Source organism: Centroberyx gerrardi, chromosome 17, assembly GCF_048128805.1.
Source record: "Centroberyx gerrardi isolate f3 chromosome 17, fCenGer3.hap1.cur.20231027, whole genome shotgun sequence".
Classification (NCBI taxonomy): domain Eukaryota; kingdom Metazoa; phylum Chordata; class Actinopteri; order Beryciformes; family Berycidae; genus Centroberyx; species Centroberyx gerrardi.
This window is the reverse complement of record NC_136013.1, coordinates 21840208-21853238: the sequence shown is the minus strand read 5'-3', so window position 1 is coordinate 21853238 and position 13031 is coordinate 21840208. Positions and strand designations below refer to the sequence as shown.

General features: G+C 40.4%; 1 long non-coding RNA gene across 1 annotated transcript; it reads left to right on the top strand.

Annotated features, from left to right (window-relative positions):
* The first annotated feature begins 3118 nt into the window (after window positions 1-3118).
* Window positions 3119-3360, top strand: LOC144542650 (uncharacterized). Its single transcript, XR_013507350.1, has 2 exons — window positions 3119-3187; window positions 3239-3360. It is a non-coding gene; the product is annotated as an uncharacterized LOC144542650 (long non-coding RNA).
* Window positions 3361-13031: the final 9671 nt, after the last annotated feature.

Below are 13031 nucleotides of genomic sequence, written 5' to 3'. Positions count from 1 at the left end.
TGTCAAAGTACATTTTCCCAAGTTTTAATTTCCTTCAATGCAACTCCCTCCTTCATGTGACTCCCCGCATCATTACCATTTATTAATTTCTCTTTCTCTTTCAACCCCCTTGTTTCACAATGTATTTGTGCAACTGGCACTAATGTTCGTATTTTACCAGCCTAGTAAAATAAAGCAAATAAAACTCTAAAGCAGAGCTAGAGGAAATAAAAGCTTAGAGCCAACCTTCATATCTGTTTGATTTTCCCATTGACATCCACATGTTGACATTTTACATCAATGTAAATAATGTAGTGTACCATCGATGCCTTGGCTTGGTCCCGGGTTCACGACAGTAAATGAATGAAAAAAAGTAATATAAGGTTTTTCTGGTACACAAACAACACACAAAATCAACATCTTATGCCAAATACCAAATTGTGCCATGTCTCTGTACACTGGGAGAACACACAGTGGGCCCGGACGCTGTTTAAACGCTTGTTGACTCTTACATAAACACCGCACTTTGACTTTTATATGAGCATTTTGAATAAAGGTTGTTGAATAGAATATGAAGCGAGGGACCAGGCCTCGCTGCTTGTCCTGGCACAGAGCACTCTGGCAGACGCGCACACACACACACACACACACACACACACACACACACACACACACACACACACACACACACACACAGAAGCTTCAGTAGAAGAACAAGTTGGGATATAAAACAGAAGCACACATATACAATTACACACCAAATGGGGAAACTCACTAACATTCAAATAGAAACTTCATTTTGAGACACAGAAACACACACGCACACACACACACACACCACCCAAGCAGAATATCTTTTGGAGGCGCAAGTCACCAGACCCATATCTCAAGTCATGTGAACTCACATGGAACACAACGTAATGCATAACTTAGGAAAAAGTTATTTCCGGATAAACTTTGTTTTTTGTGTGTGTGTTATTGTGTTGTTCAACTTATTTGTTTCTTCATGAGGCAATAATCTTCCATGATCTCAGTGGGCTTACCTCATTCATACATGGATAATGAAGTGGTTTCTTGTTTATGCTGTGGGCCTCCAATCAGTCATAAAGCCAACGACAGGACACTGTCATAATAGGTTTGTTACGTACATGTGTGTGTGTGTGTGTGTGTGTGTGTGTGTGTGTGTGTTACTACTATCTTCTGGGGTCCAAATGCCCGAACAACAGTTGAAAACCCAGAAAAGTGGTAACTAGTGAGGACAGGAATGTTTTTGTGTGTGTGTGTGTGCGTGCGTGCGTGCATGTGTGTGTGTTGTCAAATGTTCACAGAAGAGCACGGGGTATTATGGGCATGAAGAGAAGTAGTTTTTTATCTTCTGCTTGAGGGAGCTGAACACACACACACACACACTGAGCAGAGATATAGAAAAGAGGGCCTGTTATTGCAGATAGCTAGATTACAGAACCTATTGTTGAGGAAAAACCCAAGACCATTGAGTTTCTTCACAAGACTGGAGTTACAAAAAGATAATTCTGTTTATCCTCTTCACCGGAGTCACTACAGTGTCATTTTAAAACTTTTCAGAGCCATGGCACCGTTCAACAAGACACAAAAATCCACCTCTCTTTTGCCAATACACAGGATTTGATGTTGGGAATATCACCGTAAATCCTTGCATCGTATATGAATAAAGCACAGAGAAGCAGAGCTGAGTGGGGGAAAACACTCATTGATTCACATCCAAGCAGCATATTTTTACACCCTGTGAACAAAATCAAAGTATAGGTAAAGCAACAGTCTGGGTGTCCAGGCTGTTAAATACAGCCTTGACAAAACTGGCTACAATCTGAGGTTATAGGTCAGTTTTTCCCACTATTACAACAATTAGAATTAAAATTTTCTTAGAATAATCAAGGGAAGGGAAATTTCTTTATGCCTGCCCCCTTCCACAAGGAGGTCAGAGGTCAGGGTCAGTTACAGAGCAGCAACACTGGAGCTGGTAGGGATTCAGTGTCTTGCTCAAGGACGCTTTAGCAGGGTAGCCATCCCGCTAAACACAAGACAATTACAGGAACTTGTCTTTTGTGCATCGATGCAGAGACATATCAACAATGTACACAGTGTTACTAAACGACTGCATTGTTCCCAAAATATGGAAAACATCCACAGTGATTGCAGTGCCCGAATGCCCTGGTGCTATATCATTTAAAGACTTTAGACCGGTAGCACTTATACCTGTTCTGGCTAAGTGTATTGAAAGTCTCATCAGCATTTATCTCACTTCTTCTGTGAGGGACCAGCTCGACCCCATGCAATTTGCATAGAAATCCCACAGGGTAAACTGAGGATTCAACCCTCACTCATGAGGATCAGCCAAGCAACAGCCAGAATAATTTGCACCTGTACTTTTTAGTTATTTTAGTTCTGTGTTTACTATAATACTATACAAACTGACAAAATTTTATAATGACTTCTTAAGATGAATGTGAATGGTGGTGTCATTCATTTTATTTATTAGAAACTTCCTGACTTCCTGAGAGTCCTAATGAACAGGTATACCCAGATGAGCTGGTTATAAAAAGAGGTGCACTCCAGGGTTGTGTGCTGTCACCATTGTTGTTCTCAATATAAACAAATTCATTTTTTATTATTATTATTAAACCTTTATTCAGACAGGTAATCTCATTGAGACACGGGGTCTCATTCACAAGAGAGACCTGGTCGGGCAACAGCAGCAGTACAACACAAAGTTACAGACAGACAGGACATTCAATACAGAGACAAGATAAAACACAATCATAAAGGTGATAAGTGCAAAAATGCCAAAGTGGTAGCCAGATTTTAGGACTATGTACAAGAGCAAACCCCCACAGACGCTCTCTCCATATTTCTTAGAAGTAGTTTAAAATCCCCTAGGGTTGGACAGCTTCAGTTTCTGCTGTAGCGTGTTCCAGGTTGAGGGGGCAGAGTAGGAGAAGGCCTTTTTACCAGATTCAGTACGGACTGAGGGGATGGAGAGTGATGAAGCCCTGGGAGCGCAGGCTATAGCAGCACTGTTTACGTGACATAGGTGGATAAATAAATGGGCAGCAGTCCAAGAATGGATTTATATATGAAGTTATACCAATGCAAGGCTCTGCGCATGGATAATGATGACCAGTTGACTAAAGAATACAGAGTACAATGGTGTGTGAGGGGTTTACAATCGGTTATGAATCTCAGAGCTCCGTGATATACAGCGTCCAACAGATGAAGAGAGTGAGCTGAGGCATTCATATACAAAACATCCCCATAGTCCAGGAGAGGCAAGAAAGTAGCAGCAACAAGCCGTTTCCTAGCATTAAAGGAGAAACAGGATTTGTTCCTAAAAAAGAAGCCCAATCTTAATTTCAATTTCCTTAAAAGATGATCAATATGAGATTTAAAAGAAAGGCTTTCATCAATTGTGAAGCCTAAATATTTATAGGTGGTCACAGTCTCAATAGGGGTCCCTTGTACAGACATGATACAGGGAAGAACAGCTGGCACCATCTTTTTGTTAGAAAAGAACATGGCCTTGGTTTTGTCTGTATTTAACACCAGTCTGAGGAGGAACAGGTGCGACTGAATAGTGTCAAATGCAGACTGCAGACGTTCAAATGCCAGGGCAACAGTGCTTGCACAACAATATACAATAGTGTCATCGGCATAGAGATGTACAGATGCATTAATATTTTGACCCACATCATTTACATAAATAGTGAAAAGGGTGGGTCCTAGAACTGAACCTTGTGGCACACCTTTGGTGACATTAAGAAAGCTGGAAGAAAGACCACTAAACTGCACACATTGCTTACGGTTGGAAAGGTAAGTTGAGAACCAACTGTCAGACCAACAGTTTGGTCTGACAGACCTATAGCTGATAATCTCTGGCATAAAATGCCATGGTCACCGGTGTCAAATGCTTTAGACAAATCAATAAAAAGAGCAGTACAATAGTTCTTGGCGTCCAAGGCTTCCACAATATCATTTACGACTTTCATGGCAGCAGTTACTGTACTGTGCTGCTTCCTAAAACCAGACTGGAGAGGAGATAGAATGTTGTTCAAGCACATGTATTCCTTGATCTGGTCATTCACCAGCCTTTCAAGAACCTTAGCTAAGCTAGAAAGCTTGGAAATGGGTCTGTAGTTATTCAACACCGTGGGATCACCACCTTTCAATAATGGGAGAACATAGGCAGTTTTCCAGACATCAGGAATTACATTGCTTTGTATAGAGAGATTAAAAACATGCGACACTGGTTCAGCTATAATATCTGCAGCTAGGCGTAAGAAGTAAGGGGGAAGATTGTCGGGGCCTGCCGATTTCCTAGGGTCTAGGTCCTTTAAGGCCTTACAAACCTCCCTAACAGAGAAAGGGGTGAAGGAGAAGGTGTGGCTATTGGAGGCATGACTGGCAGGGGGGGAGAAAGTGGGTGATTTGCCATCAGATAATGTGCCAAACAAAGAGCTGGAGGCTATAAAATGTTTGTTGAAACAATTAAGCATCTCAGATTTATTTGACACAGGGATGGAATCAACAACAATATTAGGAGGCAACTCTGAAGAGCAAGAGTTGGCAGAGAGAGATTTTATGGTTTGCCAAAATCTCCTAGGATCATTTAGACTGTCTGTAGTCTGTGATAAATAATAATCGCTTTTGGCTTTTTTAATGGCAGCAGTGCAGCGATTACGTAGTTGACGGAAATGTAGCCAGTCAGCCTCAGAGCCCGACTTCCTCGCGTCGGCCCAAAGCTGATTCCTCTTATGTAAGAGGCCTGCCAGCTCAGAAGTGAACCAGGGGCTATCACGGCCCTTCACCCTGAACCGGCGAATAGGAGCATGTTTGTTCATAAAATAACTAAAACTGTCATAAAAATATTTCCAAGCAAGGTTAACATCTCCAATCAATAAAATACGGTCCCATTTAAAAAGAAATGAATCATGAAGGAAGGCTTGCTCAATAAAGCGCTTAAGATTTCTTTTCTGAACAACACGGGGCTTAGTACGGGGAATTTTGGTGTCCCTAATCGCACCAACCACACAGTGATCACTTAGATCATTAGCAAAGACCCCTGTTGCAGAATATTTATGTGGCATATTGGTAATTAAGAGATCGATAAGGGATGATTTGTCTAGACATCTGGGGTTAAGACGTGTGGGGCTTTCAATGACTTGCGAAAAGTTAAAAGACAAACATTGAGCTTTAAAATCATCAGACACTGGTGAAAGCCAATCCCAATTAAAATCACCTACCAGGATGATTTCCTTAAAATGTAATTGAGATAAGAGCTGCATTAAAGAGGGTAATGTATCAGTGGTAGCAGAAGGGGGCCTATAGCAACCAACAACAGTTAAAGACTGACCACCAGACAAATCAATACTTAGAGCTAGGATTTCAAACTGCTTAATAGCAGATTTAGAGAGCATGACCTGTGCAGCAAGATTGGACTTAACATAGATCGCCACGCCACCGCCTTTCCTGGGACGGTCAGAACGATAAATATTGAAGCCATCAATTGCTACATCTTTATCCAATATAGACTTGGAGAGCCAAGTCTCGGAAACAACAATTAAATCAGCACCAGTCGACTCAGCCCAAATTCGCAGCATATCCATTTTAGGAAGCAGACTGCGAGCATTTATATGTATGATATGCAACCCAGACATATTCTTAAAATCTGCTGGTAAATTACATGTAATTGGAGGACCAGGATTAGGCTGGATACCAGACAGCAATAAAAGCATAACAATCAAGCATTTCCGCTTAATTTTCGTTACAGTCAAGTCACCACAGGAGCTAATATTCTGGCGTAGGGCACCTGTAGAGTTCATCAAAGAAAAGGCATCCGGAAAACAACAGATCTCCAGATCCCAAAGACAGTACTGCCAGCAATGTAAATCCACTCGAGCAGTAATTGCGTGCGATTTGTCTGTAATAATAATGTTATCCAGTTTAAGTATGCCGATGATATGGCCCTGATTGGTCTTTCTGTAAGAGGCAGTGCCATTCATGAGGAGGCCTACCTCAGTCAGGTCCTATGCTCTATTTAAGCGAATTACAAATTAATGTGGCCAAGACAAAAGCACTTATGATACAAACGGGACAAAACAAAATCAGTAACTTCACTCCTGTCATTAATCAGTTCATGGAAATTGTAGAGCAGTTTAAATACCTGGGAACAATCATTGATCAGAACCTAACTTTTAATGAGAAGTATTTTTAAGAGAGCCAATCAGCGTTTGACAATGGAGGAGCTTTTGTGTTAGCCAACACATTCTTGAAATTACATTCAAAAAGCCTTGTGGAAAGAATTCTGTCTTTCAACATGATGGCAAGGTATGTTAATCTTAATGTTAAGAGTAAAGACAAGCTGTTGCTAATAGTCAAAATTGCCAGGAAAGTGCCGGCAAATCACAAAAACAACTCTGTGATATCTTTAACACTTCTGTGCACAGGAATGCACTATTGTGTATTGTACTGTACTATTGTATGTGTTTTTGTTTTTAAGGATTTGTATGTAGGTGAAGTCAAAGGCAAATTTCCACCACAGTGGACAATAAAATCAAATCTAAACTAATACTGACACGATACAGGGACAACAGGCAGGGGTGTCAATTCACTAAACCCTAAAAAGTCCATGCATCATATATCATTTTCCACCAAAATTTCAAACCCAATATGTGATGACATATTAAGTGGTCAGTGCGATATATAGGTCACCAAACTATCATCTTAGAGCAGGCTTTCCCAACCCTGGGGTCGTGACCCCAAGTGGGGTCGCATGGAATTCAAATGGGGTCGCCTGAAATTTCTAGTAATTGATCGAGTGAGTAATTGATTGATTCATTGATTGAGTAATTGATGTCTGTTGAGAAACAGACATCAAAAATACAGAGAAAATATGATGAAAGCTTCCTTCAGTATGGATTTACTAGCATAACTGAAAACGAGGAAAAGCCTAAATGTCTGCTGTGTGGTAACGTCCTGTCTACCGAGAGCATGAAACCCAACAAGCTCAAAAGACATTTTGAGACAACACATAAAGAATATATAGGCAAACCAAAATCTTTCTTTGAAAATAAATATGCCGAGCTGAATAAGCAGCAAGTGTACTTCAGAAAGGCAATGACTGTCAGTGAGCGAGCCTTGAAAGCATCTTTTGAGGTAAGCTATCTTGTTGCAAAGGCTATGAAGCCACATAACCATTGTTGAGACTTTGATATTGCCAGCTGCCACTGAAATGGTAAAAACGATGTGTGGGGAGGGAGAAGCGCAAAAACTGAAGACAATACCATTGTCTGATAACACAGTGAAAAGAAGGATAGATGCAATCGCTAACGACCAAGAGAGAAATGCTAACAGAACGACTTTGAAATTCCCCAGCCTATGCTCTACAAATGGATGTCAGCACAGAAGGAAAAAATGCCCATGCTTTGACATTTGTTTGTTACATGCAGGAGAATGCTATTCACGAGGATATTTTGTACTGTCTCCCTCTTCCTGAACATGAGACTGCCAAGGCAATGTACGATGTCCTCCACAGCTATATGGAGAAAAACAACATTCCATGGGAGTATATGGTAGGATTTTGCACAGACGGGGCTCCGTCTATGGCGGGACGGCGAGCAGGCCTACGGACGTTAATCGTGGAACTGGCCCCCTCTGCAGTATGGAATCATTGCATGATTCATCGTGAGCAACTGGCATCTAAGGAACTGAGTGTGCCCATCGCCGACGTATTGCAGCAGGTCGTAACCATGGTCAACTACATCAAGCCACATCCACTGCGTGCACGTCTATTTGCAAAACTATGCGGCGATATGGGCTCTGAACACGACAATTTGCTCTTTCACTCAGAAGCACGGTGGTTGTCGAGAGGTAGGGTGCTGGAGCGATTTTTCAAGCTGAGAAATGAACTGTTGGCGTTTTCCATGGATGTGAAAAAAACAGATTTTGTCGACTTTCTGTGTGACCAGCAAAAAATGTGCCTCCTTGCATATGTAACGGACATCTTTGGAAAACTTAATGAACTTAACATAAGCGTGCAGGGGAAAAACAAGTGTATCATGCAGATGAGTGACCGTATTGATGGATTCAGGGGGGAACTCGCATTCTGGAGAGAAAGCCTTTCAAAGGCAAACTTCACCCCTTTCCCCTAGCTGAGCAAGTTTCTAACAGACAACAGCATCGATGACCAGTGCTCCACAAAGATGATGTGTGACCACCTGAAACGCCTAGAAGAGCACTTTGACACTTACTTTCCAGACTTGGATATGTCAAAGTTTGACTGGGTGAGGGACCCATTCCACTGTGATGCAGGCTCAGTGGACCTGCCTGCCACCGCTGTTGAACAGCTGATTGAACTATCATGTGATAGAACGCAACAGGGACTGCATTCGCGAGTGGCGGTGGAGGAATTCTGGTTTGGAGCAAGAGAAGAGTACCCAGAGATTTCCTTTTGGAAGCACATATTTGTGTGAAGCCGTATTTAGTGCTCTTGTGTGCATGAAGTCAAAGTACCGTTCGCGACTGGATGTAACGGCAGAGATGAGATGTGCTCTGTCTACTACACCACCCAACTTTGAAAGGCTGCAGCGAGATGTGCAAGCTCAACCGTCCCATTAAATATGGTGAGTTAAGAGACACCATAATCATAATACATAAAATACATAATACATACTCTCGAGGTGAAGCACCTTAGTTTGGCACTGTTAAACGATCAATACCACTTATTGTTGACTACCGGGAGTGTATCCTCTTGTTGACTTTGATGCACAAATTGTAAGTCGCTTTGGATAAAAGCGTCAGCTAAATGACAAAATGTAAATGTAAATGTAAATATACATAATTGTCATGGATAGAGCCATAATGTGTGACCCCCCTTATTAATAGAAAAGTCTTTCTTCAGTAGGGAGGTGGCCTGTTTAGCGATATGCTGCAGGAACTGAGCTGTAGGCCTATTAGTGGGGTCTGTGTTAACCAGATATAGCCCATATTTGTAGCCTACTTAGCTCTTTTTTTCATTTTCATTATTCATTGTTTAATTTGAGTCATTGTTTGTTCAGCATTAATTTGCAGCCTTGTAAAATATAAGGTCACCTGTACATATCCTGCACTGGGAAAATAAAATCCTCACTTTGTGCACTAATCTGTGGCTCGTCCTGGCTATTCTGCCTCCGGCTGCCGTCCACAATAATATACATGAAATAGCCTAAATGTGGTCTAAAATTAACGTTTACTTGCAACATAGTATTACAAACTATTACATGATCGAAAACAAATTAATTTTAGCAAAAAATTGTCTGTGTTTTGAATGTCTGGGGTCACTAGAGTTTTGTGACGTCAAAGTGGGGTCACGAGCCAAAAATAGGTTGGCAACCACTGGGTTATACCCAGATGAGCTGGTTATAAAAAGAGGTGCGCTCCAGGGTTGTGTGCTGTCACCATTGTTGTTCTCAATATAAACAAATTAATTTCTGTCTGTAATAATAATGTTATCCAGTTTAAGTATGCCGATGATATGGCCCTGATTGGTCTTTCTGTAAGAGGCAGTGCCATTCATGAGTAGGCCTACCTCAGTCAGGTCCTATGCTCTATTTAAGCGAATTACAAATTAATGTGGCCAAGACAAAAGCACTTATGATACAAACGGGACAAAACAAAATCAGTAACTTCACTCCTGTCATTAATCAGTTCATGGAAATTGTAGAGCAGTTTAAATACCTGGGAACAATCATTGATCAGAACCTAACTTTTAATGAGAAGTATTTTTAAGAGAGCCAATCAGCGTTTGACAATGGAGGAGCTTTTGTGTTAGCCAACACATTCTTGAAATTACATTCAAAAAGCCTTGTGGAAAGAATTCTGTCTTTCAACATGATGGCAAGGTATGGGACCTTAATGTTAAGAGTAAAGACAAGCTTTTGCTAATAGTCAAAATTGCCAAGAAAGAGATCGGCAAATCACAAAAACAACTCTGTGATATCTTTAACACTTCTGTGCACAGGAATGCACTATTGTGTATTGTACTGTACTATTGTATGTGTTTTTGTTTTTAAGGATTTGTATGTAGGTGAAGTCAGACGCAAATTTCCACCACAGTGGACAATAAAATCAAATCTAAACTAATACTGACACGATACAGGGACAACAGGCAGGGGTGTCAATTCACTAAACCCTAAAAAGTCCATGCATCATATATCATTTTCCACCAAAATTTCAAACCCAATATGTGATGACATATTAAGTGGTCAGTGCGATATATAGATCACCAAACTATCATCTTAGAGGGAACATTGGTCTTGAATCCTCCCCTGATGTGATTTTTTTTGGCTTCCGAATAGATTCCTGGTGATTTCTTCTTGATCGTTGCTCTCCAAAATGATGATAAAAACAACAAGATCAAATTTGGACTCAGTTAAGGAAGAGCAAATGCCACAACTTGCGGTACTCAATTGACGCCCATGACAACAGGACCTCACACATAGTGCATGGGGTCGGGGCGAGGCATACAACAACGATCCCGTACTTACTGAAGCAGAAAAATAGTTCATCATCTGTGAGCTGTGGTACACTTTGCTAGAGCGGACACACAGATATCACAAACAGCACAACGGTTTTACTCACTGTTGTCACATGAAGTCTTGCATGATGATATTTTAATGAAGTTATAGTGTAATAGTTTTGTTTGACCTTCACTTTTTTTTAATTCACATTTAATCCAAAGCGCCCACACAGATCATGAGTGCATACATTTTCCTGCTGGTGTTGATTGCTGCACAGCAAACTGATTGAAAAGCACTGATCAAAAAGTCTCACCTTTCTCCCTTTACTCCTCTTCAGATGCTGCTGGTGGGCTTTGTTTTATTTTATTTTTTTTTAAAGTAAAGAAGAGAATAAAGTGATGCATCAGTGGTTGGTATAATATCTTCATTAATTGGTGGTGATTTCCATGAATTTTCAAGGTACATTTTCTTCAATTAAGCAGGGATACTCCCACACTGTTTTTTCATTGGTGATTCAACGTGATAAAATTTTTAAGTATCGTCCAATAGTAAGTACTGATCTAATCCATTACTTTTACGGAACAATTCAGATATATTATACTATTATATATAATAATAATAATAATTCAAATGCAATCCATTTTCTCCATTGGAGAGATCTAACATCTTTTATCAGAACTGGTTCGAATGGTTTCTACACTGCTTCTATTAAAGCACTGATCAACATCTTACAGGTTAGACTGGTTTCTATACTGTTTCTGTTGTAGCACAGATCAGCATGTTGCAGAACTGTTAGACTGGTTTCTATACTGTTTCTGTTGTAGCACAGATCAGCATGTTGCAGAACTGTTAGACTGGTTTCTATACTGTTTCTATTGTAGCACAGATCAGCATGTTACAGAACTGGTTAGACTGGTTTCTATACTGTTTCTATTGTAGCACAGATCAGCATGTTACAGAACTGTTAGACTGGTTTCTATACTGTTTCTATTGTAGCACAGATCAGCATGTTGCAGAACTGGTACGACTGGTTTCTTCACTGTTTCTTGAGACACAATGCAGTAGAATGCAAAGCACCCTGAGTGATTCAAATGAATGCAACAGCCCCAAAGCAGAGACTGACTTTATCTGTCCAGGGAACGAGCACAGAGAGGAGAGTAGGAGAAAAAAACAGGAAGAAAGAACAGATTATTATGTTTACTAGAGCAGCACTAGTGTCCTCCAGGGCCATTTCCTGAATGTTTTTCTTACATAAAATGATAATTTATTGTTTGTTTACAACGTTTATTTGTCCGGGATAAAGACTTTTTTTTTCTCTTTCATTAATCCTCAGCTGCTCATGCCCTCCACCTACGCATACATGCCTCTCTCAAACACACACACACACACACACACACACGTACATCCAAGCATACGCAAGCAGACATAGCCAAATGCACTTACTATGCACACTCTCACTCTCTCTCTCTCTCACACACACACACACACACAAATAGGCGCATGTGAGAAAGCACACACATATACACGCACACAGTGTGATGATGTATTCATTTATTCATGTGAGATGATCCCAGGACTTCTGCTTATGTGCACAAAGGGGCTCGGATAAAGGATGGATGGATACATAAAAGGACAAATAGAGGAATGGCTGGATTAAGGAAGGATAGATAAGGGATAGATAGAGAGAAACAAGTAGATGGGAAAAGGATGGGTGAGATTGATGGATCATATCTCTAATATGTTGACCAGATTTGGGGATTACATATCATGGGATTACACTAATGTGATTACATACAGTACATGCTAATTGTAATTTGCTACAATTACTGCCTATTGTTCAAAAATAATTATAGGCCTAATTAACAACAGTGTAGGAAGATCTAAAATAATACATGTTGACCTACAATTTACATAGGGTTACAATTTACATAGGTTACCAGTAATGGACTATTCAGGTTATACTTGCCAGGCTGTCATTTTAAGTTGAACATGCCAAAACCATCTGCAATAGCAAAACATTATTAATGATGTGAAAAATATTGCAAAACCTTGGAAACACTTTCTCAAAACTTATTTTGCTGTATATAGTAGCAACATTTAACAAGCTGCACCTTCATTTATTCCATGGAATCCACGAGGCACAAAGATAAACAACAACATTAAGAATCGCTTATCTCTATACTAATCTTAGCTACATTGTTACAGAACTTGAATGGATACAACAGTCTTTCCACTGTTTGCGATAGTAGTTTGGCTAGTACACCATAAAATGGCGACTATGGAATTTTAAGGGTTAGTTCCTATGGTGACAACGCAAGTCTGGGCATTAAGGCCGTAAAGTGTGTTACACTTGCTTGAGAACTGTGCAGATGGATCTGTGCAGGTGTAAGGTTAACATAGCATTATCAAAGATTGCGCTTCTCTCGCTAGCTCTTCTAGTCAACATTTGCATATTAGCAAACCTAGCTGGTAAGCATCATCAAACAGGTACCTTAAATGCTATAAACTAAAGTAGCTTAGCCT